Source organism: Antechinus flavipes, chromosome 2 (assembly GCF_016432865.1).
Source record: "Antechinus flavipes isolate AdamAnt ecotype Samford, QLD, Australia chromosome 2, AdamAnt_v2, whole genome shotgun sequence".
NCBI classification, from domain to species: Eukaryota; Metazoa; Chordata; class Mammalia; order Dasyuromorphia; family Dasyuridae; genus Antechinus; species Antechinus flavipes.
Window position 1 is genome coordinate 265,765,442 of NC_067399.1, and position 23,142 is coordinate 265,788,583.

Here is a 23,142-nt window from a genome sequence, read left to right on the forward strand (position 1 = left end):
GAGTCAATTCTCTATATATTTTGGAAATGAGGCCTTTATCAGGCCTTTTATCTTTGACTGTAAAAATGTTTTCCCAGTTTAGTGTTTCCCTTCTAATCTTGTCTGCATTTGTTTTGTTTGTACAAAAACTTTTCAATTTGATATAATCAAAATTTTCTATTTTGTGGTCAATAGTGATCTCTAGTTCTTTGGTCATAAATTCCTCCCTCTTCCACAGGTCTGAGAGGTAAAATATCCTGTGCTCTTCCAATTTATTTATAATCTCATTCTTTATGCCTAGGTCATAAACCCATTTTGACCTTATCTTGGTGTATGGTGTTAAGTGTAGGCCAATGCCTAGTTTCTGCCATGCTAATTTTCAATTTTTCCCAGCAATTTTTGTCAAATAATGCGTTCTTATCCCCAAAACTGGGGTCTTTGGGTTTGTCAAACACTAAATTATTAAAGTTATTGGTTGTTTTGTCCTTTGAACCTAACCTATTCCATTGATCAACTAGTCTATTTCTTAGACAATACCAGATGGTTTTAGTAACTGCTGTTTTATAATATAATTTTAGATCTGGTATAGCTAGGCACCTTCATTTGATTTTTTTTCATTAATTCCCTTGAAATTCTTGACCTTTTGTTTTTCCATATGAACTTTGTTGTTATTTTTTCCAGGTCATCAAAATAGTTTTTTGGGAGTCTGATTGGTATAGTGCTAAATAAATAGATTAGTTTAGGTAGTACTGTCATCTTTATTATATTTGCTCGCCCAATCCAAGAACATTTAATATTTTTCCAGTTGGTTAGATCAGACTTAATTTGTGTGGAAAGTGTTTTATAGTTTTGCTCATGAAGTTTTTGATTTTCCCTTGGCAGATAGATTCCTAAATATTTTATATAATCAGTAGTTACTTTAAATGGAATTTCTCTTTGTAACTCTAACTATTAGGTTTTGTTAGTGATATATAAGAATGCTGATAACTTCTGTGGGTTTATTTTGTATCCTGCAACTTTGCTGAAGGTGTGGATTATTTCTAATAACTTTTTAGTAGAGTCTCTGGGGTTCTCTAAGTATACCATCATATCATCAGCAAAGAGTGATAATTTGGTTTCCTCATTGCCTATTCTTATTCCTTTAATCTCTTTCTCAACTCTTATTGCCAAAGCTAGCATTTCTAATACAATATTAACTAGTAACGGTGATAGTGGACAACCTTGTTTCACTCCTGATCTTATTGGGAATGGTTGCAGTTTGTCCCCGTTACATTATCATCCTTTTTTCTATTGCCATTCCCCTAGATCTTTCTTTTAGCAAACTAGGCTATGGAAAAGCAAGCTGTTAATTCACACAAAATTACTGATGGTAATTCCTGATTTAAATCAAAGGTTTCTAATAGTTGTGAAACACAAAACACTCCTTAGTGAGGCCATAACTAGATTAAAATGTAATTGGAAAATATTTTACAATAAATAAAAATACAACAAAATATAGAATAATGTTATATTTTAAAACTGTCAATATACTACCCACAGGGAACTTTATATAATGATTAGTGGACTTTTTTTTCCTATTTAAATTTGAATCACTGGCTTAAAACAATACCTAATCCCAGAAATATTCTCATTTTAGTAGATAATCAGAAATGTAAGCCCAAAGATGCAAAAGTATGACCCTAAAATAGTAGAAGAGAGATTCTTTAAGACTATGAAAAGTAACTTGTTCCAAGATATTTTCGGACATAGCAGCTAAGTTCTGTGCTGAGCACCTGGGGGCAGGCAGCCTTACCCTATCTTTGTAGACTTAGGACCTACTCTGCTTATACCCATAGATAGAATTTTTTAAATGGAAGGAATATTAGACATCATCTGGTTTTCTTCTATGTCTATATTCCAATAACATAAAAAATACATAGTTAATGAATCAGGCTTGGCACACCTATACTAAAAAGGTCAGGCAGATTGCTGGGATGCCAAGCCACTAGAAAGGATTTCTAGAAACAAAATCGACCTTTGCAACTCCCATTATCCCATTAGAATTGATCAGAATGGGGCAGGCCACGGGCAGTTGCCTGGCTGTCATTTTTGTAGCCTTTTTAACTGACACAAAAACAGAAAATGTCTGAGCTATGTTGTTCTGGGAGCCTGGAGTATTGACTACAAAACCCTGAGTTCAAATCTGACTTCACTTACTGTGTGACCTGTTTGTCTCTATTCCTCATCTGTAAAAATGATTTGGAGATGGAAAAGGCAGACCACTCTAGATTCTTTGCCAAGAAAATTCTAACATCAGGAGATTATAATCCATTCACCCCCTACCAGGGAGAGATCAAAACACTGTTACTGCTGGATGGGAAAAGTGAATGTCATTCTGGTTCCCTGACACACCACTGCTTCAGAGTAGCTTATAACAAGTGAGTCAAACAAGTGGACCTGACAGCAATTGTTCAGGCCAGAATGAGGAGCAAAGCAGGAGAGGAGAGAAAGGAAGAGAAGCAGGCACTAGTTCTACCTGGGATTCAGCAGGTACCTCATGTGAGAACACTTTCACCCTCTTGTGCAAAGTTCAATCTGTTGCTGCTATTTAGCACCATCAAAAGCACATGTTTTATTTAATAATGATGATAAAAAATATCCACAATAATTAAATTGCATACAGCTGTATTATTTCTCAGGAAAAGACTAAATAGTTGGCAGACCTCCTAAATTAGGATTAGGCTGCAGACCAGCTCAGACAATGCTTCCAGGCACAGAGGATGTACTGCAGAATCAGCTTGATGCAGTCTGATTTGATTACTTTCTCTGGTCAATTTGAAGCACTCTGGCCAAAAGAAAAACAATCATCTTTTTATCTTGTGGCCCTGCTCTTTTACTGTTAGAAGTGTCATTTAAAAAGTATTAGTCATATTTTCTAGCAAAACAGTCTCTATAATGGCCTAATGAATAAGGGTAGCCCTGGAGTGTCAGCTTTGCTAGGACACTGAGTACCTTTCTCAGTGGAAGAAAAAAAATTATTTACAAAAATAATAAAGGGGGCTGTAGAAAAGTACCTAAATCTTCTATAAGGTGGTCCCTCCTCCTTTTCTCTTGAGCTCTCCCCCAATCTCATTTCCTCTGATCAGTGGAAAAAATTTCCAATATTTTATGAAATGAACAATTGTAAAGAAAGACTATTCTGATCTAGAATTATAAACAACACAGATCAATAATAATAATAATAATAATAACCAACGTTTATATAGGGCCTACTATATTCCAGGCACTGTGCTAAATGTTTTTACAAATATTAGTTCATTTAATCCTCACAATATCCTTGGGAGGTAGATGCTACAATTATCCCCATAGAGGTAATGTGACTTGATCAAAATCACACAGCAAGTTTCTGAGTAAGTTTCTGAGATAATAGTTTAACCCAGGTCTTCCTGATTCTAAGCTTATCACTTTTTCCACTGTACCACCTAGTTGTCTTTTCAATCAATATATCCATTACCCATCTGTAAATGAGTAGGTAAGTCTTAGTTTCTTGAGGATTCTGACATAGCTGTTAAAGGCCAGAGGCAGGATTTGAATCTGAATCTTCTTGATTCTAAAATAATTATTTGGGTCCCTACATCTTGCTGCCTCTCTGTATTTCCTTCTCTTTATAGTTATTCATAAATAAGTTTCACCAATCAATTTCTCACTATGGCAATACAGGAAAGTGTCAATGTCTAGAACTAAACAAATCTGAATTTGAAGAAGTGATCATTCAAATATAAAAGAGATTCTTCACTTTGGAAAGGATTCACTCAAGCAGGATGGTAGGAGATCATTATATTCAATAATAGCAATAGTATAAGGATGATCAGTGGTAAAAGAGTTAGCTACTCTGATCAAGATAGTTATCCACAACCAGATGAAAAATTCTATCCATCTCCAGAGAGAAATTTGATACACTAGGGCACAATGGATAGAGCGCCAGCCCTGAAATAAGGAGAACCTGAGTTCAAATCTGGCCTCAGACACTTAACACATTCTAGCTATGTGAATCTGGGCAAGTCACTTGACCTAAACTGCCTTAGAAAAAAGGAAAGAAAAGAAAATTGATATACTTACTGTGGATTGAAGTATACTTTTGGAACTTTATTTTTCTTGTTTGTGTATGTGTATGTCTGTATATTTCCTTTTGCAACATAACTAATATGGAAATATGTTTAACATGAATGTTTGACATGTATAGTTGATATTGTATTGTTTGCATTCTCAGTGACTGGGGGAGGGGAGAGGAAGGGAAAATTTGGAACTCAAATTTTTTAAAAATTAAGGTTAAAAAATTTACATATATTTGAGAAATATTTAATTAAATAAATAAAAATATTTTAAAACCCAGAAAAAACAAAGTATTCACTACTAGTTTCCTTCAAGCTGTATACTTTGCTTATGCCCCCAGAAAACCAACAAGAGACTCTGGACTCATAGAGACCTGGGGCCATTCTAAAGGATCTGATCCCAAAGAAGGTCAAGTTCTCTTTCCTACTTTGAAGATAAACTCTAAGGAAATCTCTAAAACAAAGTTTAGGTATAGTTTTTATATATAAGGTTTCTCAAAAATGTAGGCAATAGGATACCTGTGGAAAAGATTCTCTATGTACAATTTGGATAGAAGATAGAAGCCTATCACAGAAAATGCATAAAATGCCAAGGATTCAAGAGCCCATATAAACAATTACAGGAATTATAAAACACTTAAATGACCCATTACATTAATCATGCTCTCTTTAAAAGGTAAAACCCCATGGTGAGCTACTGAGCAAATATTTTGCATTAACCTTGGATCCAGGACTGAGTAATTCACAATTATCATGAAGTATTGGCAGGGTCCAAATTTCCTAGAAATCCAGAATATAGCTTTCCTTAGTCCTTCAGATACAGGTTCACCTGAAGGTTGTACTCTTCTCCTCCAAAAAACTTGTTGTTAACTAAAGTCTACTCCCTCTGGTCAGTAGCTACCTGAATCCCAAACTCAGGAATCAACCTATTGTATAATCTCTAAGGCTAGAAATATTTTCTTAGAATTATTAGTTATTGATCTATGCTATGCACAGAAAAGGAAATAAAGGGGCACAGAAAGTAGCCAGGGATTCATGGCATTATCTTAAGACTTTTCTAGGCAAGCACATGTTTCCTACTACTATGAGTTCCTGCTGTAAGTTGCCATTGACACTATAGCAGGAAGAGGAGAAAATAGATCTCGCCACTCCTCCAACACTTGCTTATCTGTAAGTCAAAGCTTGAGAGAGTGTGGTAAAATAGTTTCAAATCAAAAGCATTCAAAAGAGAATGGCTCTGCATTCTAATATGTTACACCGTGGGGGAGGTTCCTAAAAGAGTTTGTTCTACTCCCCCTCTCCCTGTCAATGATACTTAGTCTTTTTTGCCTCAACCTCCAATCTTTAGGGACAAATATCCTATGTCATACCAGCAAGGGACTAAGTTTTATGTCTCCATTAAGTGCTAATGTTACTGGAGGTGCCCAATTTAATATAGACAATGGTACCCATGTAATTTTACCATGTAATTAGAGAATTCCAATCAGAGGCTTTCTTGATTAAACCTCTACTTCATTAAAAACATGACATAATAACACTAAATTAAACTTATATATCATTTCCCAGAAATGTTTCAGTCAGTCAAACCACTTCTTTGTCCCTTTATTTTCTAATTCATGCTATTTGTATGTGTGTGGGTGTATATATATATATATATCCACACCCAAACATATGCATATTGGTTGGTTGGTTGTTCTCAAAGAGGACCAAAATGACATCATTATGAATTATAAACGAATTATAATGTTTCTGACTGTGGCTGATGAGACCAATACGAGCTCAGAATGCTCTGCCACAGATTGGATACAAATAGTCCCTATGAACATTTGGGGTGACTTCTTTAATTTTGCACATCTCACATTTCCTTTGGGCTAATTCAATTCTGTTTTACTCATAGACCATAGTACCTTTTCTGATGAGAGCACACCTTGATGGACAGCACTATGCCAGTGTCTCCCATGTCATGCAGTCAATACTTAAGATATTAAGAGAGATCTTGAGAGTGTTCTTGTATTGTTTTTTCTGGCCACCTTTGAATGCTTGTCCTGTGTGAGTTCTCCATAAAATATTTTTTTTGACAAGTGTCTATTTGGTATTCAGAGAGTGTAGCCAACTTTCTGCTGTAGAGTTGGAATGCTTGACAGTTTAGTTCAAGAAAGGATCTCAGTGTCTGGTATCTTCTCCTGCCAGATAATCTTCAGAATTTGCCTAAGATAATTCAAATGGAAGTGATTTAGTTTCCTGTCTTGGAGCAGGTATACTGCCTAGGTATCAGAGGCATACAACAATGAGATAAGCACAACAATGCTGTAGACATTCAGTTTGGTAGTCAGTGTAAAACCTCTCCTCTCCCATAGTTTCCTTTGGAGTCTCCCAAATACTGAACTATCTCTGGCAACACATGTGTCAATCTCATTATCAGTGTGGACATCCCTGGAAAGTATAGTGCCAAGAAAAGTCTACTTCTTGGTGGGCAAGAACCATAATTTGCATTTGTTGTATATTCTCCAAAGCATTTAGCATAATCCTGAGAAATGTTATTGTTCAGTTGTCTTTTTGCCTTGTATGATGCTTCATGACTCCATTTGGGGTTTTCTTAGCAAAGATACTGAAGTGGTTTGTCATTTCCTTCTCCTTCTAATTTTACAAATGAGAAACTGAGGTAAACAGGATTAAATGACTTGTCCAGGGTCACATTGCTAGTAAATGTCTGAAGCCAGATTTGAACTCCTGAATAGATATGTGTTTATGACTTTTTTTTGATAATTCAAGGATCAATGATATGCCACTCTCTCTCCAGAGACAGGTCACAAACTTTATATGTCTTAATAGCTTTGTCTTTTTGAGGTTCTTTGGTTAAAAGTAATCAAAACCTGCTGGTCAATTTTCTTGTGATGGTTCTCTCATCAGGTCCATAATCAAAAAAAAGTATTTTTACCTTGGTAGGACTTTTAAAGTTTTGTGTTCCATAGCTCTTAAGAACTCAGAATCACATCTCAATGAGGAATCAAAATAGAATATTTGTAAAGGATGTACAAAATAAGAATTCAATGAATATGTGTTAGTCAATTGAGTATAACTTCTGAATAAATAAGGTACTTGGAAAAACTGAATTTAATAGACATTTATTTACTCTTATCTTCTACAAGGTAGTTAGTTGGCTTAAAAGACATCTAATGCTAAATGACCTGGTTATTAATTTTTCTAGTATACCATTCAAATTCAACAAAGAGACTTTGTCCAGAATTTTCTTATGTCGATGAAAACCATCTCAACTCTTTGCTGTGATGGATGAAGAATTAAATCTCTACCCACATTTCCTTCTGTAAACAGGGTCTAGATTCCAATAGATAGCATATTAAATATCGTATGTTTTACTAAACAAAAGATATTTTCACAACATATGTTTTATCTTCTGCTTGAATGATATTATATAACAGTTTCCAATCAAAAATGGGTATTCCTTTAGCTTTGGTTGTTGTCTTTCATTCTTGAAGAGGACCAAAATAATATTACAAAGTTAGAGTCAAGTTATACAAGACTGTAGCTGACCTGACCAATATGAGCACAAATAGTCCCAGTGAACATTTGGGGTGGTTTCTCTAACTTTGCATATCTCACTTTTCTTCTGAACTAATTTAATGCAGTTTTGCTTATAGAACACAGTACTTTCTCTGATGAGGGCATGTCATGCTGGGTGGTCCTGTGCCAGTGTCTAAGAGAGACCTTGGGAGTGTTCTTGTATCTTTTTTTTCTGACCACCTTGTGAACACTTGCCCTGTGTGAGTTCTCCATAAAATAATCTTTTTGGCAACTGTACATTTGGCATTTGAACAATGTACTGTGAAGTTCAAAGCCTTGTCTGTCTACAAGCTCACATGGCTCTCCAAGTCAAAAATGGGTTCTAAATGAACTGGATTCCAATTCAAAACAGGATGCAGACATTTCACATGGTTCACTTGTCTCTCACTAAAGTATAAACATCCTGCTGCAGAGCCAGGAAATTATTTTGATGTGAGTGTCTGTGGCAAGGATGTGTCATGAAAATAAGTTTGCATAATATCAGTTGGCACAGATCTTTCTAGACATTTGAATTATATTCAAAGAATTATTTGTGATTTGAAGTTAAGAGACCTAATTATTTGACCCCAGTCTCATAAAACATACCTAGACGTCTGCTGTACCAGTTATAAAATATTAAAGTGACCTTAGAGATCATCTAATTTAACCCTCTCATTTTATAGATGAAGAGACCCAGAAAAAAATTGGTTTGTTTCTCTTGCAGCTGTTAAGTATTAGAGTCAAAACTTGATAATATAATGGAAAGAGTTCTGGATTTAGTTAGTTCTGAATTCAAATCTCAGCCCTATCACATATTACTGGTATGATCTTAGGCATATTTCTTTGCTTTTGTGGATTTGCATTTCCCTGGCTGTAAAATGAGGGGGTTGAACTAAATGACCTTTATGGACCCTTCCAGATTGAAAATGAATGATATTTTGAATCTAAGTCTTCTAATGTACCTACAATGCAGGACACTTCCCACTACCTCACTTTCCCTTCTCTCAATTTAAAGAGGAGACATGGAAAAAGAAGAAACAAGAGTATCCTTAGTCTAACAATCCAAAAATTCAGTGCTATCATTTCAATATTGCAAATCCAATCTTTGTCTTAGACACAGCAATCAGGTGGATCCTATTGCTACTATGGAAAATAAATAGAGGAGGAGGAAGGAGCCTCAGCAGCTGATGATAGAAAAACTTCAGCTTCATAGAAAATCAGATTGTAAACTCCTGACAACACTGCTACTCACCACTCCTACGGACACAATTCAATCTATAAGTTGCCTTTTTGCACTAAATACTCCTTCCTTGTTGTATTTGTCCTTGATAGTCATTTCAATCGATATTTTTCTCAATCTTTTTACTAAAAGTTATTGCAATAGGATACTTTCTATGAACATCAATACCCCTTCCCTTCACCACCTCAAGGAAACTGTCACCAAAGCTACCCCTATAACTTTGGGTAAATTTATTTCCAATGATAAATTATGGAAGGAAAGAGAGTAAGCATTTATATAGTATCAACTATGTACCAAGAATTATGCCATTGATTCTCACAACAACCCTGGGATGTAGGTGCTATTATTATGCCCATTTTATAGTTGAAGAAATTGAGGCAGATAGAAATTGTAACTTACCTAATGTCGCAAAGCTAGTATGTGTCTGAGGATAGATTTGAACCTAGTTCTTCCTGACTCCAGGCCCAGTTTTCCAACCATTGTACTAATTAATTGACTCTATGAGCTCGTGTTAGGATAATGTGAAAAGTAAGGAAAGACTATTATAATAACTCTTTGATAAATGATTCCTTTGAGGGTTCTCTGTTCTAAGCAGTTCCTGGAAATTTAAAGACTAGAATCACAATTTGATTTGAAGGTATAATCTAAGAAAAAGAAGTCAGGAGATTAAAAAAACAACAACCGAATCTCGCTTCTTTTTGTCCTTCCAGAATTTTTTTAATTTTATTTTTTCAAATTCATGTAAAGATAGTTTTCAACATTCATTTTTGTAAGACTTTGTGTTCCAATTTTTTCTCCCTCCCTCCCTTTTCCCCTTTCCCAAGACAGAAAGCAATCTGATATAGATTAATTTAGTGTAATTCTTTTAAACACATTTCCATTATTGTCATGCTGTGCAAAAAGAAATAAGAACAACAACAACAAAATACCATGAGAAAGAAAACAAACAAAAAAGGTGAAAATACTATGCTTTGATCCACATTCAGTCTCCATAGTCCTCTCTGGATGTGAATGGCATTTTCCATCTCAAGTTTATTGTTATTGGTTTGAATCACCACTTTTTTGAGAAAAGCCAAGTCCATCACAATTGATCATATAATCTCATTGTTACCAGGTACAATGTTTTCTTGGTTCTGCTTACTTCTCTCAACATCAGTTCATGTAGCTCTTTCCAGGCTTTTCTGAAACCAATCTCCTGAGTCTCACTTCTAATACTGTGAAAATAATAATGATGATGATGATGATGATGATGACAACAATAAAAACAGTGAGGATAGTAATGACTGATTCCCTATGTGAGTACTTTCTGGAGAGTGATGAGGTAAGATTGAATATAGCTACTTCTACATCTCTCAAGAAAACAATAGTAAGTTTCTTATAAGGTTCAATGATTGTAGAATCTCTAGTGGGAATCATATCTTGACCCCCGTAGTGGTTAGTGTTCTCTTTTCCTTCTCAAGCAATTACTTTATATACTTATCTATTCACATGCTATCTATTCCAAGTAGAATGTAAGTCTCCTACAGGTAGACTCTCTTCTTCCCTCCTGACTATATAACAAATTTATATTATCCACTTTCAAGTGGGCTTTCATTACATCAAGACAATCTGTTTATCCCTCTCTAATTAAATTCTCAGAGGTGGATGTGAGGAAAAATGCAGTCTAGATATGGGGTACAACTTGCACAAAAATCGAGAGATGGAGTATGTTCAAGAAATAGAAGACATTCCATTGTTTAGAATGAAGAGGATGTGAAAGATAGGACTGAGCCATCAGTTTGAAGCCAGATTGTGAAGATACCTACCATTCAATTTTTCCTCATTTGTACAATGAAGGGATTAAATAGTGATCTCAGAGGTACCTTTTACCTCTCTAAATATATTTCTATATGGGAATTTCTCCATCATGAATAATATAAAACAATATATAACCATGCATTGTTAAATTATTATATAGATCAGAATTATAACTAATGATTTTGACAAGTTTTACAAAATACATGTAGGCACATAACATGAAATACCCCCCAAATCAGCTTTTAAAAACAAATTCAGATATATTTAAGCTTGGGGAAAAAGAGAGATCATGGGACATTGTGTTGTGCCAGAGGAGAGACCTTGTAACACCATCCTCATGACTGATTACCCTAGCCATTAGGAAAAGTGTTGTCCAGAGTAAAGGGGAAATAAATGTATTATCTGGCAGCTTCTTATTTTTATTAATTATTCTTCATAATGAAACTGCCAGATGTTAATGTTGATGCTGAGCTCAGGTGTTTCTATGCTGTTGACAGGATGTAAGTTTATCTGGCAATATCATCTAATTTTTTTTTACCTCTTCTAGTTATTACTGGTAAAATTTAAATAATATTGGAATTTGAAAGAGAGGGGAGTCACTGGTGGGGTGGTGGAATCATTAGGGGAGGCTTTGTGAAAGATGTTATAATTCAACTGAACCATAAAGATCAGAGTAAAATTTTAATGAAAAATGTTTGAAGGATAGAGAAAGAAATGTCTCCAGCGATGATAATAGCATGAGGTTAGGTATAGAGATGGGAACAAACATATTGGATTTATGAAATAGTGAGAAGAGGTTGGACTGTCTAGAGAAGATGGTGTGCAGGATAGGGCCAGATCATGAATTCCCTTATGATCATTTGCTATGAGTCAAATCAGGTCCTAAAACTTAGCCACATATATAATATGGACACCAATAATTTTTCTTTTATTTATTTATTTTTCCTTTTTTTTATTAAAGCTTTTTATTTTCAAAACATATGCAAGAACAATTTTTCAAAACTGACCCTTACAAAACCTTGTGTTCCAAATTTTCTACTCCTTCCCCCCACCCTCTCCCCTATATGGCAAGCAATCCAATATATGTTAAACATGTTAAAATATATGTTAAATCCAATATATGTATACATATTTATATAATAATCTTGCTGCACAAGAAAGGTCAGATCAAAAAATTAAAAAATGAGAAAAAACAAAATGCAAGCAACAACAACAAAAAGAGTGAAAATGCTATATTGTGATCCACATTCAGTTCCCACAATTCTCTCTCTGGGTATAGTTGGCTCTTTTTATCACAAGATCATTGGAAATGGCTTCAATCATCTCATTGTCAGAAAGGGTCACTTCCATCAGAATTGATCATTACATTATCTTTTGGTTCTGTTCATTTCACTCAGCATCAGTTCATGTAAGTCTCTCTAGGTTTCTCTAAAATCATCCTGCTGGTTGTTTCTTACAGAACAATAATATTCCATAATATCCATATACCATAATTTATTTAGCCATTCTCCAATTGATGGGCATCCACTCAGTTTCCGGTTTCTTGCCACTACAAAAAGGGCTGAAACGAAGATTTTTGCACATGTAGGTCCTTTTCTCTCCTTTAAGATCTCAATGGGATATAAGCTCAGTAGAAACACTGCTGGGTCAAAGGGTATGCACAGTTTGATAACTTTTTCAGCATAGTTCCAAATTGCTCTCCAGAATGGCTAGATTTATTCACAACTCCATATGGATACCATTATTGTCATGTTAGAATGTGGGCTCCTTGAGGATAGTGACTGTTTTTTGTCGTTCTATCCCAAGTATTTACTATAATACATAGTATATAGTAAGGACTTAATAAATGTTTGCTGAGTAGTGCTACCTTTTATAGAGGGGCACTAATAAATGTCAATCTGTCATCTTTCTGAAACTATCTATATCTGTACTTAGAGTAAACTGGATGAAAACATGAGAAAAATTTAGGCAGATCATTTTCTAGAGCAGACCACATCTTCCTAATCACAAGACATTCTAGATTATATTAACAGAGGCCTGGTATCTTGTCTATTGGTAACAAACTCAAATAAAAATAGGGCCACTAACCTAGGTATATAAGGATTCTTACAGGCTGAATGTTTCCATTTTTAAAATGTAATATTATCTATGTTTAATTGTATTATTTTGTTAAATATTTCTCAATTACATTCTTATCTGAATTAGAGACATTTGAGAATGTTCTGAACTGTATGTGTCCCTGATCTAGGCAATAGTATCATTGTTCTCTTCCCTCTTCAGATGATATTTGTAATATTATGATCCATCATGGGTACCAGAGTTTAGGAAGAATATTGATAAACTGGAGATTATTCATGCCAGAAGGGCAATTAGGATGTCAAAGGGCCTCCATACCATGCCCATATGAGGATCAGTTTAAAGAACTGGGAATGTTTGGAATGAAAAAGAGAGGGTTTGAAACAGCGTATTGGGAGACTTAAGCATTTGAAGGGATATAATGGTGAAGCAAATTCAGAATTGTTTTGTTTAGCCCCAAAGAACAGATCTAGGAGTAATAGGTAAGAGTTACAAAGAAGCAAATTTGGTTGGTTTTAATATAGGAAAGTTCCCAGTTATCAAAATATCTTATTTTTTTTTTAAAGAAAGGGATTTTCTTCTCATTAGAGGTCTTTAAGTTCTATCAAAATTATAGGTAGAGGAAAGACTCATCAATAACTCTTTATATCAATAAAATCATGGACCTATTTTTCAAGTATTTGAAAATTACTTGGAAGATGGTTCTAAGCAGAGCCTAAATAAAAAGATAATGAGGTTTGCTAAATGTTCTAGTTCACAAATGATATTTACTAAAAAACATTGGGCCTAGAACAATACAAAGCCTCCTCGGGGAAGTCAAAAGCATGGTGAGAAAAATTAGGTTTAACAATCTACACAGGAAAAACATAGTGGATGAAAAACATTGTCCAGTCTGACATAGAACTAAAACAGGTAGTCCATGAAGTTAATAAATCAATATGTTTTATCTTAAATAGGTTCAACATGTGGACAATGAATTGGGTCCAAAATTGAGTAGAAAAGGATGTGGGACTACATAGCATTGGAAAATTGTTCAATGATTGACTGCTTCCAATTATCTTTAATTGTTCAGTCATAAAAGTCTCATTCCTTGACAACAGTATTTTTCCACTGATGTTAAATGTCTGTAAATAATGGAACACTATGATCTTTGAAGAATCACATTACAAATAACCCAACTAATGATGGAAAAGTCATAATTAGATTGCAGCATGTTACTAGTGGTAATTTATACATAATAAATGAGGTAAAAGACATTATTACTGTTATTTTATTGTATTCTTTTGTTTGTTTGGAGGCAATTGGGTTAAAGTGACTCACCTAGGATCACACGGCTAGAAAGTGTTAAGTGTCTGAGGCCAGATTTGTAAAAGACATTATCGATGACATGTATGCCCAAGATAGATTTATAAGCTTTTAGGTTCATGGGATTTATAACTATCAGAGGTTAATCATACATACTAAAATGAGAGATAAAATTGTGCTTTGGTATCCCAGAGATATTAAAAGGAGAGGTAAGCTTTCATCATTTGAGACAGAATCAAGGCCAGCTTTCTCTCTGCCATATGGTACAGTAAAAAGATCATTAGCTGCAGAGCCAGAGAATGAAAGTTCAAATTCTACTTTTTTTACTACCAATGTGAATTTTGATAAGTCACAATCTTCATGAACCATAATTTCTTCATCCATAAAATGAAAAGGTTTTGATACCAAGATTTATAAGCAAAAATAAAGAAGAACTTTATAAAATGAGAATACATTAAGGAGTAATGCTAAATTCACCAAAGGAAAAAGTCCAGTGGCATCATGGATCCAACAACAGATTTAAAGCTAGTTGCATAGATCTGACTACATATATTCATAAAATATTGGTAGGAAAACAATGAAATATAACATGTATGTCTTTAAAGTAATGGTGAAAGAACAAATTTTTGAAGTAGTATACTAGTGAGAATAGTTTGGTCCTTTCTTGAGTATGTTTTATTTTTATTTTACCAATCAACTAATCTTATTTTTTTATGATCCCATTGAAAAATTTTTAATAATATTTATTTTTCCTTCAATTACTTGTAAAATATTTTTTTAGTTTTTAGCTCTAAAATCCATCCCTTCCTGCCTTTCTTTTCCTTTTCTTGAGATAGTAAAGGAAAGGAAGAAGGGAGGAAGGAAAGAAGGAAAAAAGGAAGAAAAGGAGGGAAGGAGGGAAGGAAGGGAAGGAGGAAAAAAAGTGAAAATATTATAATTCAGTCTGTATTCTGACAATATCAGTTCTTTCTCTGGAGAAGGATAGCATTTTTCATCATGAGTCCTTTGGGAATGTTTTGGATCTTTGTATTACTGGGAATAGCCAAGTCATTCCCAGATATTCATTATATAATATTACTGTTACTGTGATCAGTATTTTGCCAGTTCTGGTCATTTCACTTTGCAAATTCATATACATCTATCTTTCCAAGTTTTTTCTGAAATCATCCTGTTTAACATTTCTTTTAGCACAATAATATTCCATTATCATAATATGTCACAAATTGTTCAAGAACATTGGTCTTTATAGCAACTCAAATTATATTCTTTTTTTAAAAAATATCCCCCCAATTACATGTAAAAACAAACTTTAATATTAGAATTGGTTTTTTTATAATTTGAATTCTAAATTCTCTCTCTCATTCTCTCTCCTCCCCACTTCCCTTCTTGAAGATGGCAAGCACTCAGATGTAGGTTATACATGTTCAATCATGTGAAACATTTTCATATTAATCATTTTGTGCAAGAAGACTCAAATAAAAAGGAAAAAAGAGAACAAGTGAAAATAGTATGCTTCAGTTCTGTATTCAGGCATCATTTCTTTCTAAGGAAGCAGATAGCATTTTTCATCATGAGGTCTTTGGGATTATCTTAATCATTATATTGCTGAGACTAGCTAAATCATTTACAATTCATCATAAATATTGCTGTTATTATGTACAAGGTTCTCCTGGTTCTGATCACTTCACTTTGTATATGTTGATGTAAATTTTTATAGGTTTTTTGGAAATCATCCTGCTTTGTCATTTCTTATAGCACAATAATATTTCATTATAATTGTGTACCACAACTTGTTCAACCTATACGTACACACACACAAACACACACAGAGAGATACATACAAACATACACACACACATATATTTATAAATAGGTTCTTTACGCTTTTAAAAAAATTGCTCTGGAATATAGACCTAGCAGTGGTATTGCTAGATCAAAAAGTTTGTACATTTTTATAGCATTTTGGTCATAATTCCAAGTTGTAGAATGGCTGGATCAGTTCATAACTCTACCAACAATGTTATTAGTGTTTCAGTTTTTCCACATTCCCTCCAACATTTATCATTTTCTTTTTTTTGTCATATTTTCAATCCGATAGGTGTGAGGTGGTACCTCAAAGTTGTTTTAATTTGTATTTGTATAATCAATAGTGATTAAAGAGGACACAAAAAAAGAAAAAGACAACAATGTAAAAATGCTACAACTACAACAAAAATACTAAAACCACAACCAAAACCTCAAAGAAAAATTGTTAGACCCAAGGCCAGCAGGAATTCCTTGAAGAGTTAAAGAAATAGATAAGAGTGGTAGAACAAAATTTGGGAAATGTGATGTAAGAAACTATCAAAAGAGAATTAAAGACTTTTTAAAAGACACACAAAGATACTGGAGAAAATAATACCTTAAAAAACAAAATTAGTCTAATGGTAAAGGAGGTACAAAAATTCACTGAAAAAAAAAGACTCCTTAAAAAGCAGAATATGTCAAATGGAAAAAGAGGTACAAAAGCTCCTGAGAAAATAATTCCTTAAAATTTAGAATTGGATAAGTAGAAGCCATGGATATCATACTATGTGGGAAGCTGGGAGAGAGTGGACTTTCTGAGCTTGAAAAATGAGGTGGTCATATAATATAGATCTTTTCTCCTTAGATTTCTCAATGTTATAGATACATATGGAGGAACAGATGCAGAGAAACTGACCTGTATGTGTAACTATAGAATTGATAAGGCAAGTCAGAGACAGGGCAAGAGATGATGACAATCACTACTCAACTATTTATATAGATCTTTAAAGCCTGAAAAATACTTTACATTATTGTGTAACATTTGATCCTAATGACAACTCTATGAGTTAATACTAGAGGTATTATGATTTCTTTCTATTCCAGTGAGGAAACTGAGGCTCAGACAGGGAAAGTTTCTTGCCCTTAAATCCAGGTCGTACTAACTATATGTCTAACTCTCTCTCCATCAAATAACTTTGACTTAAAAAATGATCGCATTCAGCCCTCACAATAACTGTGTGATGTAGGTACTTGTGGCATTATTATCTCTGTTCTTACAGGCGAACAAGTTGAAATAAATAGAGGATAAATTACTTGTCTATACTTCCAAAATTATTATCTGAGGCAGGATTTGAACTCCAGTTTTCTTGATTTCAAATCTAGCATTCTTTTCTTTCTTTCTTTCTTTCTTTTTTTAGATTAAACATATGCGATTCTCTTTTTTTAAAATTTTATTCTTCTTTTATTTTTAAATAATTTTTTATTGACAGAACCCATGCCAGGATAATGTTTTACAAAATTATCCTTTGTACTCACTTCTGTTCCAATTTTTTTCCTCCCTCCCTCTACCCCCATCCCCAGATGGCAAGCAGTCCTTTACATATTAAATAGGTTACAGTATATCCTAGATACAATATATGTGTACACGAACAGTTCTCTTGTTGCTCAGGGAGAATTGGATTCAGAAGGTATAAATAACCCGGGAAGAAAAACAAAAATGCAAGCAGTTTATATTCATTTCCCAGTGTTCTTTCTTTGGGTATAGCTGCTTCTGTCCATCCTTGATCAATTGAAACTGAATTAGATCTCTTTGAAGAGATCCACTTCCATCAGAATATATCCTCATACAGTATCGTTGTTGAGGTATGTAATGATCTCCTGGTTCTGCTCATTTCACAGCATCAGTTCATGTAAGTCTCACCAGTCCTCTCTGTATTCATCCTCTAGCATTCTTTTCACTCTCACATTTCACTGGGAGACAGGGATGTCAGTGATCACTGAATTTGTTTTTGTTTTTTGTTTTATATTAATCTGAAAACTTTTTTTATATAATTGGACTTTCTTTGTAATGTTGTATATTTTATTTTGCATTTTAAATCATTCAGAGAAGGGGTTCATAGGTTTCATCAGACTGCCAAGGGCATCTATGACACAGAAAAGATTAAGAACTTCTCATTTAAGACATACAAATATGGATTTAGAATTAAGGAATTAAATTCTTTGCTTTTGTTTTAGTTATCATCAGTATTAGCATCATTACATTTTATATCTTTACCTTCTGTTGATATTAGATTGATTCAAAGAATTACCACAGTTTGACACATGGAACATATTCATGGGTGGATTTTATTGCATAAATTTTAGTGGAAGATATAGGAGAAACAGTTCTCTGCAGTATTACGATGGCCACAGGATTGCCCCACTGCTTGTTGATGCAATGGATGATACTAGAATTCTATTCAACATGGCTCATAACCCGTCAGGACTAAGGAACCCACTCACTTGGGGGAAGAAGAAGGAATTGTGACCTAAATGAGGCCTCCAGGCAAAGCATGTGCAAAGCTTCCTTGTCTTTTTCTTAGCTCAGCTAATGAGATATTTATCCCTCAGAATATTTTCTCCACCTAAGGTCACGTGTCAGGCAAATTTCCAGGTGATGGGTATAGATTCAGGGTAACTGTAACAGTCCCCATTCTTTACCTTTCTCTACAACATTTAGCTTTCATTTCTGGTCATTTCTGGGCTTTTGCTCTGTGGTATCTCCACATGAATATGTCACAGTAGATTTCAATAAATCCAAAGCCTACTTCGAAAAAAGATTTTGGAGAGGTTCTATAGCCTTATCACTCAGTATCATAAGAAAATTTAGACAAATGTAGTTCTGGTAAACTGCTGATCCTACAATCCAGACCAAATATTTCTATATTGCCTACCAAATACAGTTTGGACTTCTTAGCCTGATATTTGAAGCTCTTAACAATCTGGTGCTACCTTTTTTTTCAGTCTTATCTCATGCTACCTTTTGTCCTTTATACTCTAGCCAAATTACATGTTCTTTGTTCTGTGTACATACTCCATTACTTCCTACTTTCATACTTTTGCTTATAGATTTCCCAAGCCTTAGCATTCTCTCTTCCATCCCCCCATTCTTCTATTTTTTCTACTTTAATGAATTTCCATCCTTCCTTCTAAGTCAAACCCAAATGCTACTACTTATATGAAGTCTTCCCTGGAACACCTAATTAGAGATAATGTGGCACTCTGTTGTCTCCTCTCTTATTCCTGTTTGGTTCTTTAAGGTAGATTTCTATGCATGTATTAAATATCCTTATTAAAATATGAGTTGTATCAGGACATAGACTATTTTTATCTACATTTTGATCCCCATTAATGACTAGCACAGTGCTCTGCACACTGTACAAACTTACTAAATATTTATCGAGTGAATTAATAAAGGAAAGAAAACAGGAAATGAACTTTTATAATTTCTTTAATGCTTCTTCAGCTAGGTTAGCTCTAGAGAGGGTATTTTCTTTTAAGAATTCCTTAAAGCATAGTTTTTTAGAAATCAATCTGCTTAGCTCTCTTAGGCAGTATCTTAATTATCAACTAATCCCTCTTCCCTTTACCTTCTAATTATCCAGAAAAGGGTTTATATTAACTTTCTGGTCCTTACTCAGCTCCCCCTCCAAAAAATCTCAGAAAAGAAGAGCAGCAGTGAGTCAAGTGATTAAATTGAGGAGGAAGCTTTCTGTTGTTTATAGGTTTTGGATCTCTCCAATTCAAAACTGACATCTTTCAAAAAGGAACAGTAATCTATATTGACCCTCAGATTTTACATACAGCTTAAAATGCAGAAAGTATGAAATTATTTCTAACTTTGAGTCACTGCTAAGGTGCAAGAGGCAAGATAATTATTAGTAGGGGGAAAAATCAGAAAGAAAACAGAAACAAAAACTAGGTCTTACACTTATTATCATCACCATCATCATTCACACCATTCTTAATCCCTCTCTCCTTTCCTTTCTCCCATTTCTTTACTCCTTCTCCCCTCCCCCTTTTGCTTTCTCTTCTTTTTCTCTCTCCTCTTTTTTCTTCCTTCTCTTCCTCTTTCCCCCTTCTCTGTTTTTTGCTTCTCTCCCTCCTCTCCCTTTCTCCCCTACTTTTTCTTGCTCTGTCTCTCTGTGTTTTTCTCTGTTTCCATCCTTTTTCTCCTTCTTTTCTACCCCTCTCTCTCTCTCTCTCTCTCTCTCTCTCTCTCTCTCTCTCTCTCTCTCTCTCTCTCTCTCTCTATGATAAAGGAGCAGAATGTAGTACTCGTCAGATCTTTGCCTTAGTTTCCTTCCCTTCCCCCCCACCTCTAGTGGTTTGGTTTGAAGCTGGGAAACCATATGGCACTGTGTCAAGGAAGACCCAAGGGAGATAATCTAATTCCATCCTATTTCCTGTATTTTACATCTTTGGGATTACTATTAAGAATGATAGCATCCATTTTTAGAAGTTGTTTTTGATGGATTTGCATATTCCTATTAAGCTTGAGGATTCCCCCCATGGACCATGTGTTTGCTATTCCTTATTAAATATATCTCTTTTAGCTAGCATTTATATAATGCTTAGAAGCTTGTAAAATGATTTTTATCAAAAATTGCCTATTTATTCAAAAAAGTTTAGACAGATGAGAGTCCTATTGTCCTTTTTCTAGAGATACTGAGTTACTGTCTGGAAAGGGAAAATGATTGGGTTATAAACCCAAATTCCTTCCTAGAGTAATGTCCTTAACAAACTAGATGGAGAATGTAGGCATAGAATTTCAAATAGTTTAATACCCTTAACAATACCAGGATAAGATTACCTAAAGGAATATTTGCTCTGTGATTTACAAAGGGAAATGTTCATACTTGTAGTTGTGGCCACCTATGGAGCTCTATCTTAAATCCCTAGCCCTACCTCTCAAATGGCATTCCAAAGAGGAATCACTCTCGTCTCTCAGAAGGGACTACTCTAAAAAAATTCCTTATGACAATTTTTCTAATCTTCAGAGCTTCTGATACAACTATGAATAAATAAATAAAATTTTAAAGTAGCTTTTTTTTTCAGTGAATCAAAATTGGAAGGAGAAGGGTCAAAGGGGAGTCTGAAAAGGTAGAAGAATATGAAAAAACCCTCTTTGTTTCCTTTTCCCTAGGCTGAATCTCCTAGCTATGGTGGAAACTAACGATGAAAGGATGCAGCTCTAGAATCATCAACTTAGTACCAAATCCAAATATTGTAGGATGATAGATTTGATTTGAAAGAGGTCACAGAAGTAATTGACATTTTACAAATGAGAAACTTGAGGTCAAGGGAGGTAAAGTTAGTTGCCCACAGTTACACAGCTACTAATAGTCTGAGGCAGGGGAACCTGAATCTCCCTGACTGCAACTCTGGTACCCTACTTACTATATCTTGATTCCCAGCTGCAAAAGAATGTAAACTTATGGAGCCCATAGAATATTTTTCCCTCATGGCTATTACTGTCCTCCAAGGAAGGAATCTAGATCTCCAATCTGCTGGAAAACTGCCTAGTCAATAAGTTACTTTGTGAATGGCCCCATCATAGTCATTACACAAAGCAAAGTATTGCTTTTCAGAGTTTATCTACAGGAAGTCTTGGAACAAAGAAATTTCTGTCTACAATATAATCAATGTGATTCTTGACTGATTCTGATAAATAGATTTGATTTTAGATCTGTGAGCTCTCCTGTATTTAGTCTACATGACAAACCACATCCAGCCATCCAGGAGCATCATTCATTATTCTCTAAAAAGAGCCAGCAAAAGGGAATTTCAGCATATCATGCAGGAGATAATCTGAGGGGAAGTTGAAGAGTAAATTCTTCCCAGCAGACTTCTAGCCTACATTTCTATCTATTGATGCCCTCTGTTATCAGTTATCAGCTGGTTAAAGAGCCTTGTAGGAAAAGTCATAACAATCTAGTCTACTAGAGCTTAAAATGCCCCCTGGAGGCACAAGAGAGAATTGACATGACATGAATTTACATCTAGAAAAGCCCCCTCAGCCATTCATCTAGACCAGGGATTCTTAAACTTTTTCTACTTAAGACCCTTTTCCGCCTAAGAAATTATGTATTTGGATACATAAAATAAGTATATCAATCAAACATTTATTGGTAATAAGTCATAAAGAAATTTATTTTAAAATAATTTTTGGTATACATATATCATTTATTAAAAATGAAAGCAAATTTGCATACTAATGAGATAAATGTATGTTTCTTTTTACATAATGAACTAAATCTTGGCAGAATATTTGATGCATTTTGCTGTTGCCAAATTTTTTGTGACCCCATATTCAGTTACATCACCCCATTTGTGTTTGAGACCCACAGTTTAAGAAGCTTTGATCTACATCAGATAATGTTTTCCTTAGCATAAGAGCACAGATTTCCACCTGGAAGAGTTCTTACAGGCCATCAAATCTTTCTTCTACATTTTATTTTATAGAGGAGCAAATCAGACTCACAAAGCTTGTAACTGTCTGACATCACACAGGTAGGAAGATGTGAGTGAAGAGTTAAGACTCAAATCTTCTAAATTTTGAATCCAGCACTGGGATTGCTTGGTCATTTTCCCCTTCACTACCAACTTAGTTCAAGCCCTTATCTTCTCAAACTGGATTGTTTTGAAAAACTAACTTATATCTGAGGTCCCTTCCTTCCCCAGTCTGATATTTTCTCTAAGCCAGAGTATACTTTGCTACCAGATTAATTTTCCCAAAATACAACTTTAATCATATCATTTCTGTGCTAAGAATTTAGTAGCTTTCTATTGCCTACAAAATAAAATTAAAACTCATTATCTTGTCATTCAACCTCCCTTCCCCACTCCCCCCGCCCAAATCTGCTCTTTGTCTAACTTTTCAGTCTTATTTCTCACTACCTCTTTCACCTTATCCTAGGATCCAGGCAAATTGACCTGTTTTTTTTTTTTTTTGACACAAAGTTCCTTTAATCTAAAATGTTCCTTGTCTTTCCACTTTGTCATGATAAAATCAAACATTATAAGTACAACAAATATTTATAAAGCACCTGTACCATGTCAAGTGAGGAAGAAGACTGAGTAGTTACAAAAGTGTAGAGAAGACACAGCCCCTGCCCTCTAGAAACTTACATTCTAGGAGAGAAATAAAGCACTAAGAGGGATAATGATATTTAACTATTACATCTTAAGTACATTGGGAAAATGCACAACAGTGCCATGTAAAGTCTAAGTGGGCAAGCTTGCTTGTGAGTCTTCTCCTTCAGGGAT